This window comes from Balaenoptera borealis (assembly GCF_965194805.1).
Source record: "Balaenoptera borealis genome assembly, chromosome: 1".
Lineage (NCBI taxonomy): Eukaryota > Metazoa > Chordata > Mammalia > Artiodactyla > Balaenopteridae > Balaenoptera > Balaenoptera borealis.
Window position 1 is genome coordinate 26830499 of NC_138860.1, and position 27321 is coordinate 26857819.

At 43.2% G+C, this 27321-nt stretch overlaps 1 protein-coding gene across 3 annotated transcripts in view; it reads right to left on the bottom strand.

Annotated features, from left to right (window-relative positions):
• Positions 1 to 27321, bottom strand: part of KIF26B (kinesin family member 26B) — a 496534-nt gene that overhangs the window by 99986 nt on the left and 369227 nt on the right. The window lies entirely within an intron of this gene.

Consider the following 27321-nt stretch of genomic DNA (forward strand, 5'->3'; position numbering starts at 1 on the left):
AGGTGAGCAGAAGTCAAGCTGAAGCCACACACACAGTTCTAGAGGCTCAAATCCCAGGGAAATGGCCAGCATTTGCTCCCTTACCAGCTCTTTGTTACTGCGTTGCTACTTCACCTACTCTATGAGCCAGGCACTGAGCTAGGCCCTGGGGATGCAAAGGACACATAATACACAGAGTAGCAGGGCACACAGACACAGAGACAGGAGATTTTTGTAATACAATGTGGCAAATCCTGATGCTATATTCAGGGTTATTTTTAAATTCCTCTCTGTGTCATGCCCTCTTCGTCTAATCAATGTTCAGGCCTGATGAAATCTCAGTCATGCAATTTTGGGGAAAGGGATTGTAAAATTTTACATAAAGGATTTCAAACATACAGAAGTGCTCAGAGAATAATCTACACTGTGCATACCGAGTGAGGTCATTCTCCTGCTTATCTCAGCCGTGTCTGCTGAGGCATGGGAACTCATCTGCAGTGGGCAAAGCTGAAAGGTAAAGAATTTCTAGGGCACTGGGCTCATCGGATGGGCCTGCACTGTGTCCCGGCTGGGCTTGTTCTCATCACTTAAGAATGGTATTCAGGTGTGGATCCGGAGGCTGGGGTCATGGTGGAAGGTTGGGATGAGGCTGACCCCTCAAGGTGCAACTCTTGGTTTTCTCTCTGAGGTCATACAATGGTACCCGCCTTTTCCTGAGGGTCTATGGTGTGCTAAGGCTGTGCTGTTATCTATGGTATCTTATTTAATCCTCCCAACAGGCCAGTGCATAGGCATCCAGATTTTATAGATGAGAAAACAGATGCTACAGAAATTGCGGGTGGTAAGGCTAGGCTCTGATCCCACCTCTGACTCCAAAACCCATACTTTTTCCATTATGCCAAGTATTGCCTCCTGTACATAGTCAAACTTCTCGGAGCCTCAGTTTTCTCACCTGTATATTAGGGACAACACCACCTATCTCATGGGACTGTTGTGGGAATGAAATGAATTGACATGTGAAGTACTGAGCACAGGGTGGGTGCCTGATTCCTGTTTCTCCTTCTCCTCCTCCTCCCTGTATTGCCACAGTCTGAATCACGATATCCTAGCATTTTCCAATCACAGTGTGAATGATAAGGTTTTAGAATTCCTTGCCCTGGACTCACAAACAGGATGCCATGGGGGAATCACTGCAGATGGAGCTGGGTATTAAGCGCTGGGCCTTAAAAGGCTCCTGTTGGTAAAACCCGTCAAGTCTCACGCATAGTCACTGCGTATATGACAGTAACCATCACTTCTGTCTACATTCCATTCTGGCAATTTTCTTGTTCACCATGAATGTCTCCAATCTTATTTCAGTTCCATTCATTTCTATAGATTTGCCCCACTTACACAGCAGGTGTGCTAAGAGCATGTATTCAAACTGCAGCTTTTGGTAGGTGTCTGGGGCCTCTGGTCTTTCTGTAAGCAAACCTCCTAGCCCAGCCCCTGAACACTACAAGTCAAGGATGATGCAACCCCAGGCAGAACTGATGGAGTCACATGGCCCACTGCTTTTCTATTTCACAATTTTGCATGCAATTTCTGGGTAACTAGAGGTGCTGAATGTAAAATATGAGCTAAGCCAGGCAAGGGCCCGCAAGGAGAAGCAGGAGAGAAGGGGCTGGATCAGTGAGTCATTTGTCCAGGGGGAAGGCTCCTGAATCTTAATGAAGTTCCGAGCCTGCAGTTCAATTTCTGCAGACAGGCTGCAGATCCCAGCTTCTGGTCTGACCAAGGAGATACGCAGCTCTTTAAAAAATCCATTGAATTCTGGGCTGAGGGAAATGTCACACTCCATTCTCTCCTTTGTAATTCATTTAAATAAATGGATAATTTTTTCCCCTTAAAGGAAGGAAATTGGGTTTCTCTGCTTCGTTTCTTTGTGTCATTATTCCTTGAGCCCAGCACTCCACTTCCTGCTAATCCTCTGTAATTAAAGTGCTTAGGAGATACCACTTGTGATCAAGAAAGTCTCCCGACTTCTTGCCAGCAGTTTGTGCTTTTGTTGCAAACACTGGTAGGTTCTTGGCAACATGTACGTCAATCCTCCCTCTGACTGCTGCCCTGGGTAGAGGGTACCCACAGCTGTCAACACGCATAGCCTTCTCCCCAGCTCTCAGGGTCAAGGCGAACTGTCACTATTTTAGGCCCAGCAGCAGAGGAGCTAGAAAGGCCCAAAGTGGGGGAGTGTGGGCCTGACGCCCTGACTCTCTGGGACTAGCTTAGCACCTCACCTACCAAAGCTCTCCCTGGTTGAGACCCCGCTTTGGCGCAATTATCTAATTATTCAGTGGATGGTGGCAGACAGCTGTTGCTCCAGGCAGCACTTGTCTTCCTGTCTTGCTCATTAAGCATTCCAGCGCCTCCTACTGGACGGCCTGGCAGGACTGATGGAGAGCGGATATGTGAGACTCGCAGAGCTTTGCGCCTGAACTGGACAGACTCTCCATCAACATGAAGCAGCGCCGACTGCCACAGCCTTCGGGGCAGCCCACTGACAGGCAGATCCGCCCACGTGGTCACCCAGACTCCCTCCCCCCCCCACGCCCCCCATCCCAAGGCTCAGTGCACAAGCGCACGGTGAGGACCAGGGAGGCCCCTCACTGCCTATCTCTCTACCCCCAAGCTGTCCGGCCGCAGGCTCTCTTCAGACTCTATGGCCCAGGAGGGCTGGGGGCAAATCTGACCATCTGAAGGGTCCCTCACCAGTCAGAGAAAGACTACAGACGATGGTGGGGTAGTGGGACACAGAGAGGACACAGCAATCCTCAGTATCAGAATTATCTTTACCTTCCACATCTACTCTTAAGTTCCTAAAACACATCTGGAAATGGTTCTCCAAGGCACACAGAGGCATGTGAGATGGGTTCACCAAAATCTGCCAGCAGGAAGGATGGTGGGGCAAGTAGGGCGGGTGAGACCATCAGAAGGGATTCCAGACCCAAAGGAGCCATCTCCCGAGACAGAACAGCCAAGCTGCAGAGCCAGGGAGCACTGGTGACTCGGTCCAGAGTCCTGTGTCCCTCTCGCTGAGGCAGAGTGGCAGCGGTGGTGACACTGAGACTCCTGGTGATGAACGTAAGCCATGTCAATATCCACCGTCCCATCTCTCAAGGGCGATTTAGCCTCAGATGATTGAGAGTGAAGTCCAGGTGAGAGACTGAGTTGACGTCCAGCCCTGCCTGATGACAGCGACGGGGAAGACCGAGGCAGTGCCACGCTGCCCTCAGCACAGCCCAGGAAGCCTTTCTTGGTTTCTGCGTATGTTTGGATGGGATTCAGCTCTTGAGGGAAAAACATGGAGGGATAACAAAAGGGTCCATTGTACCTAAAGTACCTCTCCTTTCTTACAGGTTCCAGGTGTGATGGGCACTGCCTGCCGTAAACTAGGAGCCAGGAGACTGGGTTCTTATCCAAACATCACCACCGTGGTGTGGCTATTCATCTAAGGCAAGAGCCTTGGTTTCCTTACCCCTAAAGTGGGCCAGTTGTGTCACCTCCCTTGCAGGACAGGTGTGAAGAAATAAAGAAAGAAAGACAGACTCTAGAGCAACATACAAATGTAAAATATCATTCTTCAAAGAAAAAAAGAAGGGAGGAAAAAAAGAATGAATTCATATTCTTCAAACCAACTAGTATAAAGTAGACTTTCTACATCAAATTAATGGCATTAGAAGCCTTTCTCCAAGGCTTAATTTTTTTAATTAAAGGAAAAAAAATTTAATGAACATACACATCCACAGTGACAAGAGAGACAAAGAATAAAATATCCTCCTTCTTCCTCCCCCACCGCCTAAATTAAAGAATATACAGTCTACTTACATCGTCTGTAAAGGTGAGTAATCCATGTAGAATTTGATCTGAGGCTCTAAAAGCTAAATGAGGTATTTACCTTATTTTATTCCTTTCTTTTCTGTCTTGATCACACGTGATAGATGTACTCACATTGTCTACTTATGGTACATTAGCCACTTCAGGAAAATTCTCCAACCATTCCAAGTAAGATGACTGAAGAGACAGGAATCTTAAACAGTATATACTTCTCAATATGTATTCTTCTCAACACACTTGCTTTTCTGATCTACCAAGAAATTCAGCAACCTTCCATATTCTTCTATGCTTAGGACATTCTGACAAATCTATTGTAAGAGATTTTTACAATAGTGCCAATTTCTAAAACACACTGAAAGGGATTAAGGGTGTGATTTTCCAGCCATTATTTAAAGAGTGGTTTCCTCCTTATAATATAATGTAAGATTCTATTGCTAATCCACCACTGGCACACTGAAACCCACAAATATGACTTTCTTTCCCCCTTTTGATTTGCCAAATGTGCTTGCTTAACCTGATACGAGAGACAGGCAAAGATGTTTTGTAAAGAAACAGATTAAAATTGGGTTTTAGAACAGGAGAAAGTTTAAACACGTTTCTGGTAAAATTTCTAGAAATAATCTGAAATTACTTTTTCTAGAGGAAGATCTTGATGATTTCATGTGCCTGAAAGCTTCCAGAAGTTTTTAAGGAGACCATGGAATCAAATTCCAAATAGTAATAATCTTGGAGGTCTCAAATAACTCCGATACTGGGAAGTCCAGGGAGAACCAAGCAGGTTGTGCTTCCTAAATTTACAGAGGGAGCTTTTAAACATTAGGTTACAAAGTCATTATTCCACTGAACATCGTTACCATTACAGAATCACAGGGTCACACTGAGGGACTCCGGAGATTCTAGGCACAGTTGAGTTGTTACTTACAGAACAAAATTGGAGTGTATTTCTTTGCATAAAACCACAGTAATAATCCTACATGACATATTCGAAGACCATGGGCTATCTTCACCTGGAGGTCCAGAGCAGTTGGAACCAGTGCTGAGTTTGGGGGGCAGAGGGCAGACTTCAGGAGGCTGAGGGCACTCCGGGCCTGTTTGGGGGCAGCACCTGCCCTGTGTTGATAAAATCAATCGCTCAGTAGAGGGTACTCAAGAGACTTGTCCAAAGCCAGTTGCCTGGCAAAGGTGAAAGGGCGGTGGCCCCTGACCCACTCCTCCTACAGACAGTGTTCTGGGTCGGAGCCAAAGAAAGAGTGCTGTCCTCCCACCAAAGCCAGCAGGGCTTGAACCTCTCCCACCTGGGGCTGGGCCCGCACTGAACCACCTTTACAGAGATGGGGTGGGGGGGACTGTCCTTGCACTGTGGGTGGCTGGCTTCTCAGAGGTACCAGTGGGTAAGCTCTTGTGGTGCCAGACAGAAAATAATGAGCAGCGATGCTATCAAGAGGAAAGATTTACATTATTCACAGCCGGGCTGGGAAAGGAGACAAGTGGTGGCATAATAGAGCTAAGTGTGGGAGAACACGTGCGAGACCAGAAATGGGGCCGTAATGAGAGGTGCTCAGCGAAGAAGTGCTTCGGGGAGTGGGGATGGGGGATTCCCTGACGCCCTCCATCACCAGCATCTGTCACCAGGCAGCCATCAGGGGACCACAGTGCTGGAGGGAGGGAGAACGAAGCCAGGGGACAAGCCCTTCCCGTGAGGCTCATGGCCAGGCAGCCTTTGGGAGCGGGGCCCCTTATGCCAATTAGCAGGCTGGGAAAAAAGCTGGCCAGGATTTGAGGAGGGAGATGGGCACATTTCAGGGGCTAGTCTGTCAGCAAGGACTGAGACTCTGACAGCAGCCTGTTAGAAAAGGCCCATCGCTTAGTTCAGTGCTAGGATATTTATTTTAAATGGATAAGCTGTTTAAATATACATCCTGGGACTTCCCTGGTGGTCCAGTGGTTAAGACTCCATGCTCCCAATGCAGGGGGCCTGGGTTCGATCCCTGGTCAGGGAACTAGATCCCACACACCGCAACTAAGAGCCCACATGCTGCATGCCACAACTAAGACCCGGCACAGCCGAATAAATAAATAAATAAATACATATTAAAAAAAAAAAAAGCTACATCCTAAGACACAGGCATCCTCTGTCAAGTGGGATGTGGGATTCTGACCCTCTCCAATATTAAGAACGCTCACTGTCTGCGTGTCCTGCCTCTGACCACGTGGAGCAGAGCCTGGAGCTTCGGAGCACACGCTCTGGAGACCCACTGCCTGGGTTTGAGTTCTGGTTGTACCTTTTACTGATGTGCATCTGTGGACAAGTGACTTAATATCCCGCAAGCCACATCTAGAAAGATCATGAACTTTGAAGTCAGGACGTCCCGGCTCTTACGAGCTGTGTGACTAGCAACATATTATTTTAACAGTTTCCTCAACAATAAAATGGAGATAATAGCCCCTATCTGGAGGACTTTATAAGATTATTAAGCAAATAATCATGCTAAGTACTTGGCACAAAGTACGTCCTCAGTAAATAATAGTTACCATCACACTGAGCCCTCATTCATGACAGCGCTGTACGGTGTCCTCAGGAATCTAGCCGATGATCTCTGCTCTCCCAGATCTCCCTTTAACCACCTTTGACCTGGGAGTTCAGAAGACCTAGTCACTAGATTCTTAATCGTTTGTGTCCGTAAGAGAGAGCTACAGAGAGAAAGCATCATCCCACCATACACTACAGAGCTGAGGCTTCAAGGCTTGCCCGAGGCCACCCAATCTGTATAGATACAAAGTTAGCTTAGGTCTTCCAACTGCCACCCACTCTCTCTGCTGCCTGATTTTTGGTAAATCCTGGGTAAGTGACAAATGGAGATTTTTCTGAATACTGGGTAGGAAAACTATTGTGGTTAGTTTCTGGTGATTGTGGTTATTTTATCTTTGGAAATACCCATTCAAAAGATAAAAGATCAGAGAAGAAATTTTTGAGAAAAGCAGCAATGGGCACTCCTTATATTAGAATTCTTTCAAGTGGACTCATTTTGGATTTGGGCACTAATAAGTTAATAAAGGGCCCATTTACCGTAAAGCTCACTCATGGGTTATGACTGGAGAGCTAACTAATAGAGCTGTTGTTAATCACGAGCATTCAAGAAATGCTGCCTCTGCTGATGCCAGCTCGTCTGTCACCAAAGATGCTGTTCAGCTTGGCCACCAACAGGGCCAAGGAAAAGCTGTTTTTCTTTTCTGCAGCCCAGTTTATTATAAATATGAAGACTTCAGCTTGCTAACCTGACACTTGATTTAGTGTCTTCTGTCCCTCATTACTGAGTTCTCCTTGGTCCCAGGAATTTCACTATCCCACTGCTTCTGGCCTTTGACCTAGATAAATAACACCCAGAACTCTGAAAATAAGTCAAATCACCCTGTCAGGGGACTATCCAGAAATACTAGCTACCAGGTCCACCATGGAATTTAGTAAAGCACCATAATAAACAGCGTAGTTATCTAAATAAAAAAGGCAACAGCTGTGATCATCTAATAATTAGCTGTGTATTTTTCTGGCATTCATCACTTCAGTCCATTTTCTTTATAAAACTGTCATTTAGGAACACTGTTCATGCTGCTCCCAAGTTCCGTTACATATGTGCATCTCTCAGGGGATGATAATTTTATTCCTGGCAGCACTCCGTATGGATGAGACCTGAGTAGAACCTAGGGGTGCCAGCATTAGCCCGGGTTCTCAGTGCTTCCTGGGGACAGATGTCAGGAAAGCCAGCACAGAACCCCCTCAAGCTCAGCACTGAGGTTTTTCCAGGCCCACAGGACTGCATGCTTGGTGTTGGGAGAGAAGACGTCCTTCTCCAGGCCCCCAGGGGAGGTCGGGGTCGATGCAGGGGACCGAGTCCCCTCCTGGAAAAGTCCCCTCCTGGAAAAGCCGTGGGCATGAATGCACACTCCAGGATTGGGCTGTTTCTCCAGCCTGCAAATCTGCAGCCCTAGTTCTAGGAAAGAGAAGAAGGAGGGACTTGTCCTTGTGAGAAAAAGCACCTGAGGGATCTTTAGGGCCAAGAGGTTGAAATCTGGAACAGTCTTAGCTGACATTCAGGGTAAATGTAACTCTCATCGAAGCCTGACGTACTCAGTGGATTGCCATGCCCAACTCCACATTCTCTTGACCTTCTCATGCTAAAAGAGGGGAAGGAGAGGGAGGAAGGAAGCGGGAGGAAGATGTGACGCCAGTACCTCGGTCCCCAAACCCTGGACCCTTAATAAGTCTTAGAGACTTTCATTCTCATTCAATAAAAATATGAAGAAAGTTCAATCACAGCAACACTAGCCACAATTACTCCAATGCTTTCGCTGTGAGTTCCTCCAAAAGGCCTCCCTACTCAGAAGTGCATCTGTCCAATTCCACTGAACACGTATGAAACGCACATTATGCACAGAGCCCAGGCCAGGGCTGAGGAAGGGAGGCACAGGCAGAGGTGGGAGGGTGGAGAAAGTCAGGACTACTTATAACAGAAAAGGGAGAAGGTGGCATTTCCATTTCAGATTACTTTATTTTCAGGTTTTAGGCTTAGAACCAAAGCAACTTGAATTCTCGGCTTAGCTCCAAAGAGCCCCAAGCTCATGCTGCCTTCTTGTTGGAAGAACTCCATGGGATCTGATAAACCTGGGCAGCCCCTGGAGGTGAAGGACATGTTGATAAGAGGAGGGGGTGACTGAAGCCCAGTGGGGGGCAAAGGAGCAAATGCTAATGAAAATCTCCCACCACCTCTGGCCAGAGGCAAACCACTGACCCCCTCTAATTCCCTTAACTGGCTCTACCTTGGCAGGGAAGCCCTTGCTGGCAGCAGGATACAGGTTCAAAGCAGAATGGTAAATTCTAATATGGAGGATTATTTGGAGGACATGCTTTCTCTTTATTTTCTTAAAATGTGTGTATGAAGAATCAGATGGAGTTTAGGGAGAGAAGTACCAAGTAAATGTGAGATTTACCTAATTGCAGTCTTCTCCAGCATGCTTATGGTAAGAATTGAAAAAAAAACCCCAACAAATTCAGGTATATACCCATAATCCAACAACAGTAATCCTCCTTGCCCAGAAGGCTGGGCCTGGGGAGAGGGCCTGGGAGTGGGGGCATTACTCCTGTGGCTGAGGGGCTTCAGCAACCTTTAATGAAAGACACTTGATCAATAAGGTGCACTCCTGCATTTGAGAATTGAAAAGCCGTCCTAGCAGGCTGTGTCTGAAGCAAACGTCAGAAGCATTTATCATGTTCTGGGATGGATGGTCTGAAGCTACAGCTTGCCAAACTATGAGAGTGAACTTCACTTAGGTCCCACAGATACCCTTGACAGGTCCTTTTGCATTGTGTGGAACCAGCTTTTCCTCAAAGACCAGAATGCATGGGGGAGCTTGATCCTGGCTCCGTAGAATGGACACCGCCACAGGGCTCTGTTACTGGGAGGTATCCCCATGAGGGAACTTTGTTCCTGGGCTCCAGCTTACGTAGGGCTGTTTTAGGCCTTCTAGGTGAACCCACAAACTGCCCTCTTTGTATTTCCAAAGAGCCTGAGCTGCTGTCCCCTCAACAGATCATGGTGCACAGTTCATCTTGTTTGGACTTAGAAACCTCAGGCTTGAAGAAATCTGCCCAAGGGACACGGACTGGACAAAGCAATGGACCAGTGACTCTCCCAGACTCCTGGCCACTCCCCAACTAGTCTAGTGGGTAAACACCCAGAGCAGGAATCAGAAAGCCTCCATCCATTCATTCCTTCAGCATCTGTTGAGCACGTCTCAGTCTGAGCCAGGTACCATGCCAGGCTCTGTGGTTACAGAGCTTAAAAACCAGCTGTTGTCTTCAAAGGGCTTAGTGTATCAGGTGAGATAAAAAGTGTACCAGGTGGTACAAAAGAGCTTTGTCCTGGGAAACCATGAGGATCCAGTGGGAGGGGACATTTCCACTAGGGGAGCAGGGCCAGGAAAGGCTTCCTGAAGATGATGATCCATGAGCCTTGGAAGAGGAGTCAGGGTCAGCTAGGCACCTAAGGCAGGGCGTGGGCACCCAGGCAGAGGGAGCGTGTGGGCAGAGGCTGACTGGTGTGCTGGAACCTGCAAGTAGCTATGGGGCCTTGAGTCAAGTGTCTCATCTTCTCTGTGCCTCGGTTTCCTCATCTATAAAGTGGAGGTGGTAATAATGCCTACACCTCATGGAAGCTCTTATGAGGATTACATGAGCTGATGCATGTGAAGCTCTTGGCAAAGAGCCTGGCACACAGTAAGGGCTCAGTGACTATTGTTTTATGATTTCACTCTGTTGCTGTTTAGGGTGGGCAGGGTGGAGGAGGGGTAAGAAACTCTACTGGAAAAATAGGTGGATGTCAGATTGTGGAGAGACTTCGTTTCCAAACTAAAAACTTTGTACTGAACTGGGACAATGGGAAGCCATTGAAGGACAGAGAAGGAAAGTAACTGGGAGGTTCCCATCACTCTGCAACAGAACAACAGCTCTGCAGTCACGATTTCTCCATCTGTAAACCAGTGCTAACACCACCACCAACTTTCTTCCACTGTGGGCTGTTACAAAAGTTAAGGAAGAGAGCGTTTATGCAACTAGCACTTTAATAGCATAGCATTTTAGATGTGCTGACCACTTGTTCAATGAGTCTACTGTGGGGCTTGTGTAGATCACAACTCTGTGCAGAGTTAGGAGGCTACTGTATGCGTGTGAACTTGGTGCTAGAAGCAGCCACGTTACCTGACAAGGAGAATAATGAACCAGTCAACCAACAAATAAATATTTATTAAAATGCCAATGAGGAAGGCACACTCCTTACCTAGGAAAGCAAAGTATGCCAAAACATTTGCATTCAAGGGAAGAGCCAGACAGATTTGCTTCAGAACTCTCAAGAAGAGAACGCTTGTTGTACGGTAGTTGTACATAAATCCACAGGACGTAGACTGCTCTGTCCTACCATGGAACAGACTATGTCGGTGGTAGTTAGGGAACTACCTGACAGAAAAGAACATCTCTTTTCTCCCTAGTAGAGGAGAACCCGCAGCCTTGGCTCCTCCACCCTCGGGATCACGTATTAGCTCACCTATTGGACATTATTACTCTGTCCTGCAGCTGATTCAAGCTCCCAGTCAGTGACTGGGTTTCTATCAATCAATCACACAAGGGACACAACAGAGATTCATTTCTTTATAAACTTGTATGAGGCAATTGGCCACCAGCTACGGTCTCCCTTGGCACATTTTTGTTTTCAGTAACCACGTTCCCAGGAATTGATTTCATATAAGCATGCAAGGTGAAGCTCATGTTTTCTTACTTACAAACAGCAAACTAGAGACTTCCCTGGTGGCACAGTGGTTAAGACTACGAGCTCCCAATGCAGGGGGCCTGGGTTCGATCCCTGGTCAGGGAACTAGATCCCACATGCGTGCCGCAACGGAGAGTTCACATGCCACAACTAAGGAGCAGGTGAGCGGCAACTAAGGAGCCCACCTGCTGCAACGAAGACCCGGCACAACCAAATAAAAAAAAATAGTAAACGAAATTGATTTTAAAAAATAAATAAATAAGGAGGATACTCAAAAGAAACAAAAAAAAAAACAGGAAACTACTCAAACTTAAACTACTTGTTGAAACACAGGGGTGGGCCTGAGAATCTGCATTTCTAGCAAGCTCCTGCTGCTGCTGCTGGTCTGGGCCTCACACTTGGAGAACCACTGCTCAGGAGGTATGTTGGCTTCATCCTCATGGAATCTTTCCTTCAAACTCCATTGTGGATCAAAGACACGATTGTGTGAATGCTAAATCCAAGGCAAATGACAGTCTTATTAGTTTTAAAGACTCTGGGAGCTAAAGAAAGAATGTTTTTGTGCTGTCAAAATAAAAGTAGCTTCTGATTCTATTCCATATTTCTCCTTGAGGAAAAGTTCTAAAGTGAAATGATAAGTGCTAACCTAAGGAAGGATCAATAGGTTAAGGAACTTTCTCCTAAAAGTAGCCCAAATCTTGCATTTATACTTATTTGTTCTGTAGCTTTTTTCCCCCATAGTTTCTTTTTTTTTTAATATAAATTTATTTTATTTATTTATTTTTGGCTGCATTGGGTCTTCGTTGCTGAACGCGGGCTTTCTCTAATTGTGGCAAGTGGGGGCTACTCTTCATTGTGGTGCACGTGCTTCTCATTGCGGTGGCTTCTCTTGTTGCAGAGCATGGGCTGTAGGCACGCAGGCTCAGTAGTTGTGGCTCGCGGGCTCTAGAGTACAGGCTCAGTAGTTGTGGTGCATGGGTTTAATTGTTCCGTGGCATGTGGGATCTTCCCAGACCAGGGATCTAACCCATGTCCCCTGCATTGGCAGGTGGATTCTTAACCACTGCGCCACCAGGGAAGTCCCCCCCAGGCTTTTATTACTGTCACGGAAGCATAAGCTTCCCACAACAAAATCCAGACCAACTCTTCCTATAAGTTCTTTTATTTCCCTCTTCCCTCAAACAATTATTTGGGATCTTATTAAAATTATACTCATAAAGAAATCAACATGAAAGGAAGGCAGCAATTGTTCTGAGACCATTTTTCCTCCTGGAGAACATGGTCCTGGCTCTGCAATGTGTGTGACTCTATGGGCGTGAGTGTGGATGAGTGTGAGTATATCTGAGGATGATGTTTAACACTTTCATTGAACAATTTCTAGAATCAAAAAGCATGTATGGTTGGGTAGAATGGTCAATATTTATTTCATGTGGAAAACAGTTATTAAAATCTGAAGACTTAGGGTAATTTCACCAGGGAAGGATCCTCTGCTTCTGGATCACAGTTCATCCAGAACAATGCTTGAATTTGATGGAAGTGTTTCAGAATAAACCAGTCACTAAAAACATGTAACACTCACTGGGTGGGGCAGAGGAAATGTAAATTTTGCTTTGTTGGGTAGGTGAAAACTGGCAACCTTCCAGCCAGTTTGTCCAGCTTTGACGCACTCAAAGTGAGGATGATGATACAACCCAGATCCAACTTGAATCCCATTTAGGTACCAGAAGATCTCATTATAATACTGTCTACCTGTAACACAGACCAGATGGCAATGGGCCCTCGGGCAACATTAGAGAAAGCTCTAGTGAACTCTACTTAGAACGAACTGATTTAATAAACTCTCATGCATGATAAAAAAAACATTCATCTATAAAAAGGGAGTAAATGAGACTATGGTGAATTTCCCCCAGAAGACTGAGTGTAGGGTAGAGGTGTCTGGGTAGGACATGATGGTGGCAGCTAAGAGAGAGACTTAGGTGGCCGAGCCCAGGGGCTGATACAAAGATTTGGCAGTTACATAGGGCAGTTATGTTCTAGGCAAAAAACTCATTTTCAAATTTGTAAGACTATGAGTGCCTTGAAGTAGAGCCTGCGTCTTGTTTATCTTCACATCCTCAATATCACTCATGGTGCCTTTCACCCAGTTGGAGCTCAATTCTACAGTAAGGTTTTACTTTGAGACTTAGAAATTAGATATGGAAGTATTTGGAAATGGAATCTTTCCTGGGAAGGTTCTGGATGCAGGTGCAAAGGAAAATGAAAGATGATAGGAAGGAAGAGGAAGACTGTTCTATAAATAATAATAACAAATTAGATCAGGGTTGGAAATGTTTTTAAAGCAACCTGCCCAGATTCTAAACTCTTTCTTCTTCTGTTTCTAGGGGGTGGGTAGGAGGTGGTAGTTATGCTGACTGGGAGGTGGGGGTGTGTCTGAATTTACAAAAGATACGGACGTAAGTGCATTCTGACTGCTGGCCTCTCTGAGGGACACTGTGGGTGTGTAGGGGTTTTTTGGAGGTGGTGGTGGTGGAGAATGCTGTTGACCCTTTTGTTCAGTGTCAGCTCTTGCAAGTGGTTTCAATTTAACAAGCCTCTCTTGAGGACTTACCTCTGCCTTGCTCTTTGCCAAATCTCCCAGCTACCCTGTAAGGTAGGCCTTTCATTGTCATAGAAGAAATAGGTTCAAAGGAGCAAAATGGCTTCCCTAAAATCTCATAGAAAATAAGTAGCAGAAACAGGATTCAAACCCAGCTCTGGGTGGAAATCGTATACATTTTCCTCTCTACCACAATTGCTTCCCTGGGCAGACAAGGCAAGAGGGCTAATACAAACTCTTTAGATCAAGCCCAACCTAGAGCATGTAAACTGTACACAAAACAGACCTCACACTGACTATATTTATGCTTGCCTTGGCAGGTTTTGTGGGACTCTGTAAAGTCATTTTTTCCTTGTACTGCTGTGGCTCAGCATGCTAAAACATATTTCAGCACTTCATAAAAGCACAGGTGGGAGACTGATTCAAGATGGTGGAGTAGAAGGATGTGCACTAACTCCCTTTTGTGAGAACACCAGAATCACAACTAACTGCTGAACAATCATTGACAGGAGGACACTGGAACTCACCACAAAGATACCCCACATCCAAAGACAAAGGAGAGGCCACAATGAGATGGTAAGAGGGGTGCAATCACAATAAAATCAAACGCCATAACCGCTGGGTGGGTGATGCACAAACTGGAGAACAATTATACCACAAAAGTCCACCCACTGGGGTGAAGGTTCTGAGCACCACATCAGGCTTCCCAACCTGGGGGTCTGGCAATGGGAGGAGGAATTCCCAGAGAATCAGACTTTGAAAGCTAGTGGGATTTGATTGCAGGACTTTGACAGGACTGGGGGAAACAGAGACTCCACTCTTAGAGGACATACACAAAGTAGTGTGTGTATCAGGACCCAGGGGAAGGAGCAGTGACCCCATAGGACACTGAACCAGCCCTACCTGCTAGTGTTGGAGGGTCTCCTGCAGACGTGGGGGAGTGGCGGTGGCTCACCATAGGGACAAGGACACTGGCGGCAGAAATTCTGGGAACTACTCCTTAACATGAGCCCTCCAGGAGTCTGCCATTAGCCCACCAAAGAGCCCGTAGCCTCCAGTGCTGGATCACCTCAGGCCAAACAACAAGGAGGGAGGGAACTCAGCCCCATCCATCAGGAGACAAGCAGATTAAAGTTTTACTGAGCTCTGCCCACCAGAGCAACACCCAGCTCTACCCACCACCAGTCCCTCCCCTCAGGAAGCTTGCACAAGCCTCTTAGATAGCCTCATCCACCAGAGGGCCAACAGCAGAAGCAAGAAGAACTATGATACTGCAGCCTGTGGGATGAAAACCACATTCACAGAAAGACAGACAAAATGAAAAGGCAGAGGACTATGTACCAGATGAAGGAACAAGATAAAACCCCAGAAAAACAACTAAATGAAGTGGAGATAGGCAACCTTCCAAAAAAAGAATTCAGAATACTCAGAGTGAAGATGATCCAGGACCTTGGAAAGAGAATGGAGGCAAAGATTGAGAAGATGCAAGAAATGTTTAACAAAGACCTAGAAGAATTAAAGAACAAACACCTAGAAGAATTAAAGAACAAACACACAGAGATGAACAATACAATAACTGAAATGAAAAATACACCAGAAGGAATCAATAGCAGAATAATTGAGGCAGAAGAACGGATAAGTGACCTGGAAGACAGAATGCTGGAATTCACTGCCACAGAACAGAATAAAGAAAAAAGAATGAAAAGAAATGAAGGCAGCCTAAGAGACCTCTGGGACAAGATTAAATGCACCAACATTTGCATTATAGGGGTCCCAGAAGGAGAAGAGAGAGAGAAAGGACCTGAGAATATATTTGAAGAGATTATAGTTGAAAACTTCCCTAACATGGGAAAGGAAATAGCCCCCCAAGTCCAGGAAGCAGAGAGAGTCCCAGGCAGGAAAAACCCAAGGAGAAACATGACAAGACACATAGTAATCAAACTGACAAAAATTAAAGACAAAGAAAAATTATTAAAAGCAACAAGGGAAAAATGACATATAACATACAAGGGAACTCCCATAAGGTTAACAGCTGACTTCTCAGCAGAAACTCTACAAGCCAGAAGGGAGTGACACATATATTTAAAGTGATGAAAGGGAAGAACCTACAACCAAGATTACTCCAGCTAGCAAGGATCTCATTCAGATTCGAAGGGGAGAAACCTAAAGCTTTACAGACAAGCAAAAGCTAAGAGAATTCAGCACCACCAAACCAGCTTTACAACAAATGCTACAGGCACTTCTCTAAGTGGGAAACACAAGAGAAGAAAAGAACCTACGAAAACAAACACAAAACGATTAAGAAAATGGTAATTGGAACATACATATCGATAATCACCTTAAGTATGAATGGATTAAATGCTCCAGCTAAAAGACACAGGCTTGCTGAATGGATTCAAAAACAAGACCCATACATATGCTGTCTACAAGAGACCCACTTCAGACCTAGGCACACATACAGACTGAAAGTGAGGGGATGGAAAAAGATATTCCATGCAAATGGAAATCAAAACAAAGCTGGAGTAGCTATACTCATATCAGATAAAATAGACTTTAAAATAAAGAATGCTACAAGAGACAAGGAAGGTCACTACATAATGATCAAGGGATCAATCCAAGAAGAAGATATAACAATTATAATTATATATGCACCCAACATAGGAGCACCTCAATACATAAGGCAACTGCTAACAGCTATAAAATAGGAAATCGACAGTAACACAAAAATAGTGGGGGACTTTAACACCTCACTTACACCAATGGACAGATCATCCAAAGAGAAGATTAATACGGAAACACAAGTTTTAAAGGACACAATAGACCAGATAGATTTAATTGATATTTATAGGACATTCCATCCAAAACCAGCGGAATACACTTTCTTCTCAAGTGCACACAGAACATTCTCCAGGATAGATCACATCTTGGGTCACAAATCAGGCCTCAGTAAATTTAAGAAAATTGAAATCATATCAAGCATCATTTCTGCCCACAAAGCTATGAGATTAGAAATAAATTACAAGGGAAAAAAACCACATAAAAAACACAAACCCATGGAGGTTAAACAATACGTTACTAAATAACCAAGAGATCACTGAGGAAATCAAAGAGACAATCAAAAAATACATAGAGACAAATGATAATGAAAACACAACAATCCAAAACCTATCAGATGCAGCAAAATCAGTTCTAAGAGAGAAGTTGATAGCAATACAATCCTACCTCAAAAAACAAGAAAAATCTCAAATAAATAATCTAACCTTACACCTAAAGGAACTAGAGAAAGAAGAACAAACAAAACCCAAAGTTAGTAGAAGGAAAGAAATCATAAATATCACACAGAAATAAATGAAATAGAAAACAAAGAAAACAATAGCAAAGATTAACAAAACTAAAAGGTGTTTCTTTGAGAAGATACACAAACTTGATAAACCTTTAGTCAGACTCATAAAGAAAAAGAGGGAGAGGATTCAAATCAATAAAATTAGAAATGAAAAAGAAGTTACAATGGACACTGCAGAAATACAAAGCATCATAAGAGACTACTATAGCAACTCTATGCCAATAAAATGGACAACCTGGAAGAAATGAACAAATTCTTAGAAAGTATAACCTTCCAAGACTGAACCAGGAAGATATAGAAAATATGAACAGACCAATCACAAGCACTGAAATTGAAACTGTGATTAAAAATCTTCCAACAAACAAAAGCCCAGGGCCAGATGGCTTCACAGGCGAGTTCTATCAAACATTTAGAGAAGAGCTAACACCTATCCTTCTCAAACTCTTCCAAAATATTGCAGAGGGAGGAACACTCCCCAACTCATTCTATGAGGCCACCATCACCCTGATACCAAAAACAGACAAAGATATCACAAAGAAAGAAAACTACAGGCCAATATCACTGATGAACATAGATGCAAAAATCCTCAACAAAATACTAGCAAACAGAATCCAACAGCACATTAAAAGGATCATACACCATGATCAAGTGAGGTTTATCCCAGGAATACAAGGATTCTTCAATATACGCAAATCAATCAACGTGATACATTATATTAACAAATTGAAGGAGAAAAACCATATGATCATCTCAATAGATGCAGAGAAAGCTTTCAACAAAGTTCAACACCCATTTATGACAAAAATCTTCCAGAAAGTAGGCATAGAGGGAACTTACCTCAACATAATAAAGGCCACATATGACAAACCCACAGCCAACATTGTCCTCAATGGTGAAAAACTGAAACCATTTCCTCTAAGATCAGGAAGAAGACAAGGTTCCCCACTCTCGCCACTATTATTCAACATAGTTTTGGAAGTCCTAAGCATGGCAATCAGAGAAGAAAAAGAAATAAAAGGAATCCAAATCAGAAAAGAAGAAGTAAAGCTGTCACTGTTTGCAGAGGACATGATACTATACATAGAGCATCCTAAAGATGCTACCAGAAAACTACTAGAGCTAATCAATGAATTCAGTAAAGTAGCAGGATACAAAATTAATGGACAGAAATCTCTTGCATTCCTATACACTAATGATGAAAAATCTGAAAGTGAATTTAAGAAAACACTCCCATTTACCATTGCAACAAAAAGAATAAAATATCTAGGAATAAACCTACCTAAGGAGACAAAAGACCTATATGCAGAAAATTATAAGACATTGATGAAAGAAATTAAAGAGGATACAAACAGATGGAGAGATATACCATGTTCTTGGATTGGAAGAATCAACATTGTGAAAATGACTATACTCCCCAAAGCAATCTACAGATTCAATGCAATCCCTGTCAAAGTACCACTGGCATTTTTCACAGAACTAGAACAAAAAAGTTTCACAAATTGTATGGAAACACAAAAGACCCCGAATAGCCAAAGCAATCTTGAGAAAGAAAACAGAGCTGGAGTAATCAGGCTCCTGGACTTCAGACTATACTACAAAGCTCCAGTAATCAAGACAGTATGGTACTGGCACAAAAACAGAAATATTGATCAGTGGAATAGGATAGAAAGCCCAGAGATAAACCCATGCACATATGGTCACCTTATCATTGATAAAGGAGGCAAGAATATACAGTGGAGAAAAGACAGCCTCTTCAGTAAGTGGTGCTGGGAAAATTGGACAGCTACATGTAAAAGAATGAAATTAGAACACTCCCTAACACCATCGCAAAAATGAACTCAAAATGGATTAAAGACCTAAATGTAAGGCCAGACACTATCAAACTCTTAGAGGAAAACATAGGCAGAACACTCTATGACATAAATCACAGCAAGATCCTTTTTGACCCACCTCCTAAAGTAATGGAAATAAAAACAAAAATAAACAAATGGGACCTAATGAACCTTAAAAGCTTTTGCACAGCAAAGGAAACCATAAACAAGACGAAAAGACAACCCTCAGAATGGGAGAAAATATTTGCAAATGAAGCAACTGACAAAGGATTAATCTCCAAAATTTACAAGCAGCTCATGCAGCTCAATATCAAAAAAACGAAAAATCCAATCCAAAAATGGGCAGAAGACCTAAATAGACATTTCCCCAAAGAAGATATACACATTGCCAACAAACACATGAAAGAATGCGCAATATCTTTAATCATTAGAGAAATGCAAATCAAAACTACAATGAGATATCGTCTCACACCAGTCAGAATGGCCATCATCAAAAAATCTACAAATAATAAATGCTGGAGAGGGTGTGCAGAAAAGCGAACCGTCTTGCACTGTTGGTGGGAATGTAAATTGATACAGCCACCATGGAGAACAGTATGGAGGATCCTTAAAAAACTAAAAATAGAAGTACCATACCACCCAGCAATCCCACTACTGGGCATATACCCTGAGAAAACCATAATTCAAAAAGAGTCATGTACCAAAATGTTCATTGCAGCTCTATTTACAATAGCCAGGACATGGAAGCAACCTAAGTGTCCATCGACAGATGAATGGATAAAGAAGATCTGGCACATATATACAATGGAATATTACTCAGCCATAAAAAAGAAACGAAATTGAGTTCTTTGTAGTGAGGTGGATGGACCTAGAGTCTGTCACACAGAGTGAAGTAAGTCAGAAAGAGAAAAACAAATACCGTATGCTAACACATATATAAGGAATCTAAAAAACAAACGAAAAAATGGTTATGAAGAACCTAGGGGCAAGACGGCAATAAAGACGCAGACCTACTAGAGGATGGACTTGAGGATATGGGGAGAGGGAAGGGTAAGCTGGGACAAAGTGAGAGAGTGGCATGGACATACATACACTGCCAAATGTAAAACAGATAGCTAGTGGGAAGCAGCCGCAGGAACAGGGAGATCAGCTCGGTGTTTTGTGACCACCTAGAGGGGTGGGATGGGGGGGTGGAAGTGAGGGAGATGAAGAGGGAGGAGATATGGGTATATATGCATATGTATAACTGATTCATTTTGTTATAAAGCAGAAACTAACAAACCATTGTAAAGCAATTATACTCCAATAAAGATGTTAAAAAAAAAAATCTCCCAGCAAGCAAAACTCCAGGACCAGATGGCTTCACAGGTGAACTCTACCAAACATTTAGAGAAGAGCTAACACCCATGCTTCTCAAACTCTTCCAAAACATTGCAGAGGAAGGAACACTCCCAAACTCATTCTACAAGGCCACCATCACCCTGACACCAAAACCAGAGAGAGATACTACAATAAAGAGAAAATTACAGACCAATATCACTGATGAATACAGATGCAAAAATCCCCAACAAAATACTCGCAAACAGAATCCAACAGCACATTAAAAGGATCATACACCATGATCAAGTGGGATTTATTCCAGGGATGCAAGGATTCTTCAATGCATGCAAATCAATCAATGTGATACACCACATTAACAAATTGAAGAAGAAAAACCATGTTATCATCTCAATAGATGCAGAGAAAGCCTTTGACAAAATTCTACACCCATTTATGATAAACTCTCTCTAGAAAGTGGGCATAGAGGGAACCTACCTCAACATAACAAAGGCCATATACGACAAACCCACAGCCAACATCGTTCTCAATGGTGAAAAACAGAAAGCATTTCCTCTAAGATCAGGAACAAGACAAGAATATCCACTCTCGCCACTATTATTCAACATGGTTTTGGAAGTCCTAGCCACACAATCAGAGAAGAAAAAGAAATAAAAGGAATACAAATTGGAAAAGAAGAAGTGAAACAGTCACTGTTTTCAGATGACATGATGCTATACATAGATAATCCTAAAGATGTCACCAGAAAACTACTAGAGCTAATCAATAAATTTGGTAAAGTTGCAGGATACAAAATTAATGCACAGAAATCTCTTGCATTCTTATAAACAAGCAACAAAAAAATCAGAAAGTGAAATTAAGGAAACAATTCCATTCACCATTGCAACAAATAGAATAAAATACCTAGGAATAAACCTACCTAAGGAGGTCAAAGACCTGTATTCAGAAAACTATAAGACACTTATAAAAGAAATCAAAGAGGACACAAACAGATGGAGAGATATACCATGTTCTTGGATAGGAAGATCAATATTGGGCAAACGACTATACTACCCAAAGCAATCTACAGATTCAATGTAATCCCTTGCAAATTACCGATGGCATTTTTTACAGAACTAGAACAAAAAATCTTAAAATTTGTATGGAGACACAAAAGACCCCGAATAGCCAAAGCAATCTTGAGGGGAAAAAAAATGGAGCTGGAGGAATCAGACTCCTTGACTTCTGACTATACTACAAAACTACAGTAATCAAGACAATATGGTACTGGCACAAAAACAGAAATATTGATCAATGGAAAAGGATAGAAAGCCCAGAGAGAAACCCAGACACCTATGGTCAACTGATCCATGACAAAGGAGGCAAGGATATACAAGTGGAGAAAAGACAGTCTCTTCTATAAGTGGTGCTGGGAAAACTGGACAGCTACATGTAAAAGACTGAAATTAGAACACTCCCTAACACCATTGCAAAAATAAACTCAAAATGGATTAAAGACCTAAATGTAAGACTGGACACAATAAAACTCTTAGAGGAAAACATAGGAAGAACACTCTTTGACATAAATCGCAGGAAGACTTTTTTGACCCACCTCCTAAAGTAATGGAAATAAAAACAAAAATAAACAAATGGGACCTAATGAATCTTAAAAGCTTTTGCACAGCAAAGGAAACAATATTAAAAAAACAAACAACCCAATCAAAAAATGGGCAGAAGTCCTAAATAGACATTTCTCCAAAGAAGACATACAGATGGCCAAGAGGCACATGAAAAGCTGCTCAACATCACTAATTATTAGAGAAATGGAAATCAAAAGTACAATGACGTATCACCTCACACCAGTTAGAATGGGCATCATCAAAAAATCTACAAACAACAAATGCCAGCGAGAGAGTGGAGAAAAGGGAACCCTCTTGCACTGTTGGTAGGAATGTAAATTGATACAGCCACTATGGAGAACAGTATGGAGGTTCCTTAAAAAACTAAAAATAGAATTACCATATGACCCAGCAATCCCACTACTGGGCATATACCCTGAGAAAACCATAATTCAAAAAGACACATGCACCCGAATATTCATTGCAGCACTATTTACAATAGCCAGGTCATGGAAGCAACCTAAATGCCCATCGACAGAGGAATGGATAAAGAAGGTGTGGTACATATATACAATGGAATATTACTCAGCCATTAAAAAGAACAAATTTGGGTCATCTGTAGAGATGTGGATGGACCTAGAGACTGTCATACAGAGTGAAGTAAGTCAGAAAGAGAAAAACAAATATCACATATTAATGCATATATGTGGAATCTACAAAAATGGTACAGATGAACCGGTTTGCAGGGCAGAAATTGAGACACAGATGTAGAGAACAAACGTATGGACACCAAGGGGAGAAAGCGGCGGGGGGTGGTGGTGGTGGTGGGATGAATTGGGAGATTGGGATTGACATATATACACTAATATATATAAAATGGATAACTAATAAGAACCTGCTGTATAAAAAAATAAATAAAATTCAAAAATTCAAAAAAAAAGTAAAATAAAATTAAAAAAAACCCCCATGTATTTAAAGAATATATGTAAATGTTTTACTCAGCATATAGTAGTTATTAACTCCTTCCACAGGTCAGATACACTGGTTTGCAAATAGCAGATATATGTATTTGCTAAATTAATGAATTTATGAATGTTCCAATAAAAACCATTCTGTATTTCAAACAAAGAAAAAATAAAAAAATAAAAAAAAATAAATAAGCACAACTATGATTAAGTATATTAAGGGACTTTTAAAACTTAGATTCATGGCCTGATAAGTTGTAAAATGGCTCAGAATTTTGTAAATTTATATTCAGGTATTTTCTAAAATTGTAAGTTATTGACTTGATAGATTGTAACAAGTCCTTTGAAACTGTTCTGCTCTATTACTCAAATCTTTACTGTGTAATTTATCGACAGGTTGAGGGATACGATGACTCCCTAGGTGGACTCGTGGTAAATTCTCAGCTCATGCAGTCCTCCATTAAGAAGATCTGCCGATCACTCTGCAGACACATTGGGCAGGACTAGGCATGGTACGACAGTCACGTGAAGTTTAGTACGCTTCTTCCTTCCAATAGATCTGACTTCCAAAGGCCATAAAGGTCTTCACTGAAGTCTCAGTACTTGCCTGGAAGTAACAGTTACATTCAGTGCTAGTAAAATGGTTAAGTTATTCCACATTGCTCACTTGGAGAGGAACTACCATTTCATGCTTACTGTATTTACAGGTAAACTACCTGGGAGCCAAAGAGGTAAAGTGACATATGCAAGTTCAACAGTTAGAATGAAGTGAACCAGTTATAGAGCCCATGCTTCTTACTTCTCATTTAATAGCTTTCCACTTGGAAGAAAGGGGTCAATAAGCCAGTGGTTGTGGACTCTTACAGGAACTGAAGACCCCTAGGACTGAAATCCCAGTCAGCTGTCTGAATTTAGGTCAAGGCAGGAATATGGATGGCTCACAGAAGGAAACTGACCCCAGTCTTCAAAAGACACACAGATACACAAATACTTCTATCTACTTACCTGTCTATCTATCTATCTATCTATCTATCTATCTATCTATCTATCTATCTATCATCTATCTATCTATCATCTCTCCCTATCATTATAATGCTCAATAATGTATTTGCAACAAAACTCAATGCTATTCTGACCAAGGGAAAAGTCTCATCAATAGCTCTAGGTTTGAACCCAGGAAAAAACTGGAGATAGAGAGCCTTGTGAACACCTTTCCAGGTAGCATCAGCTCTTGCAGGTCTCTTGGGCATTGACAACATATCTGGAGAAATAACTTTCTAAATGTGACTCAAGAGGATCAAAAGGGTTGACATCCAAAAGGCGTGCAGTGTGGAATCCACATTTCAGTAACCTGGCTAGTGAGTGAGCCAAAGCTGTTGCTGTGCCACTGTGTCCCACACACTCGGAATCTGGTCAAGCAGTGGCTACTGAGAAAGATGAATGCAGTAAGCTCAGAGTAAACTGCCCATCCTAGGTCTGTGTCACTCTACTGGCAGAACAAACATCATGCTGTCAGCAGCAAAAGAGATGATCTGAAATAACCTTTAGTTTTTCCGACCATTATTACAGTATTGGCAGAAGAAGGAATGAGGGCAACAAACAGGATGGAAAATGACAAGTGAGGCAGGGGGTGGGAGGTGTAAGCCACATCCAGCCAAGGACAAGGAGGGGTGGCAGGAGTGAAAGCCTTTTAGTCTCAGCAAGTGAGGAGGGCTATTTTGAAAGAATTATTCTGATCCATGCTGGGCCAATTTCCCTCCTTGCCCTCCAGATGCACTCTCCAACGTTCTCCATCCTGCTCTGTGCCAGGGAGGCGGGCCTGCCTGGACCACATCAACAGACACTCTCACACTCCAGAGGGAGGAAGGCAAGTCAGGAGACCTCTCCACCCTTCCTTTTCCCTGGCTCAGAAAGCTGCTCCCTCCCTTTGTTCTTCAAACCTAGGGATATGGGTACTCTGCTATTACTGGCCCTGGGCTACTGTATTAGCCTTTCTAGTTTTCTACACCTTATCCATAACTCTTTTCAAAATAAGTGAGTGTGATGCCGTTCTCCTAGTAGGATCCTGCTGATATACCCGTTTGCTCAGGAAGTATCTTTTTCTCTTGCGTTTCCCTCAGTTTGCAGGCAGTGGCTGCTCTTTGGGGAAGGGGAGGAGAGAGAAGACTCTAGTTTTGACATCTATGGCAAAGGGAAGAATGTAAGTGGTGGAGTGGGAAGAGGCCGCTTAATGTTAAATACTGGGTGGGCACGTTGGGGTTTTGTTATGAGATGACTTTCTTCCCTAAGAGTCTGAGTTCTTCCCCAGCGGGTGTAGCAGTTCTGCTCAGAGCATCAGCGTAATGACAGCTGGTACAGCTCTTATCCCCGTTTTACAGCTGGAGAAATGCGGCAGAGAGAGTGAGCTCTTTCCCTCAATCAAACAGTCTGCTTGCTGAGCAGGACGAGACACAACGCTTCCTCAAAGAAGAAAACGTTCAGAAACACAGACTGGTATTAGTGAAAACTGAGGTTCCTTTTTATCTGATTTGCTGCTATTTTTTCACCCTAGGAAACTTCAACTGTAGAAATAAACATGAATTTTTCTTTGTGCAAAGTTTTCAGAATGTTCTTCCTTTATTTGGTGGAAAATGGAGCATTGTGGTCCACATGCCAATGGCAATGAAGTACAGCTCACAGAATCAGTCTAGTTTGTTCTTCCCTTTGGATTATGACCAGGTGGCTGGGAAGGGAAGAACTCAGAAACACAGAGAGTACCCCTACTGTTCATTCGAAGAATAAAAAAAGAACTAGGACAGGAAAAGTGTAGAAAGGACTTTTCTCCAAAGCAATGACTTATTAGAATAAAACCACAATCTCTGGTAGCATAACCAGAACCTATTTCCCTTTAGTTCGTTAACTATGCTCTTAGAGCCTATTTAACTACCTAAAAGTAATTTCATGCAAAAGTTCTGTTTCTATTTTGGCATTTCCAGCATATTTAAACAAAAGTCTCAGAGAACTGAGTGAAATTTTCGCTCTGCGTGTAGGTACAGCCACCTAATGAAGCCTTGTGTTTGGAGGAAAGTCATCTGGGACCAGCTCCAAGGAGCCCAGTGAGCCAAGGACAGAGCTCAGAACAGGAAAGTTAGAAGGTTAGAATCCAGAGCCCTGGCAGTGGAGTTTTCTTACCTTGATACAGCGGAAAGCCAGGTTCATACCAGGCCCCAGAATCAGGCCCAGCATGAAAACTTCTGATCTCTCACCTATGAACTCCCTGGTAATTACATTTGTCTGCCTCCATCAGCAAGTGGCAATACCCCAGGGCATACATTAGCTGCCACACTCCTCATATCTAGTGCTATATGTGTTCTCTAAGCCCATGGCCAGGACAGAAAAGTGACACAGATTTAAAGGAGAAGAATGGAGCCCTGTACAAATTGGGTGCTTGTTAGACCTTAGGAAAAAATGCCAAAGAAACTGTGTGAGTCAGGACTTCCACAGGAGGATGGAGATCAGGGCCCAGCTGACCTCTACCTGGCTGAGGATGCGTGGGGCTCTACTGCATGAGGCTCACGGGGCCTCAGCCATGGGCCTGGTCCCAGGTTCTGGGTGTGTGGATGGTCAGGAGAAACATTCCTCTGCCTCTTGGATTCTCTCCCCTAAATCTGTTCTCTCTGGACATACATCTTATGATTTTCTAAGACATATTGTCCAGTTCACTCATAGAGGTTGAGTCAATGAGTCACTGGGTCAGGTTCTATTAGTAGATGGGAGATTGGCTAAAGGGAACACATCTGCCCAGAGTTCCACAAAGCTCTTCCTTGCTCCTGGTCCCTTAGTCTCCTAAGCCCTCTTCTCTCCCTCAAGAGCTGTGGAAGCTCTCTTGACTATTACTTAGAGCTCTGGGCAGGTTGAGAACGTAATTCTGTGGCCCAACCTGGACAGAGTGGATCTGGGAGTCAGGACACTTGGGTCCTACTCGTGACTCTATCACAGCCTAGCTGTGCGTCTACCTCTAGACCGGTGGTTCCCAACCATGGAACATTTAGCAATGTCTGGGGACATTTCTGTTTGTCACAATTTGGGGGATGCTCTTGGCATCTAGAGGGTAGAAGCCAGGGACGCTGCTAACCACCTCACAGGGCACCGGGGAGCCTCCCACAAGCCAGAATTAGCTCGCCCCCAATGTCACAGTGCCGCTCGCAAGAAACCTTGCTTTAGATTTCTGTTTTCTCAGCTGTAGAACCAGACGTTTGCATTAGATCATCTAAAAAACCATTTTTGGAGACAAGATTCTGAAGCGCAGATGAACTTTTTGGGGAAGTAAATAATCTTATATTAAATTTAGATGTGAATCACATCATAAATGATGCTGAGAAGCAAAAATTAATCCCCTGAAATATATAAGTAGAAATAGGGTAGCTCGTATCAGTAACAATAAGGGAATGCGGCCTGTAGCTAAGGCAGTCCTCAGGCTATGAAATTGTAAGAAACTGCAC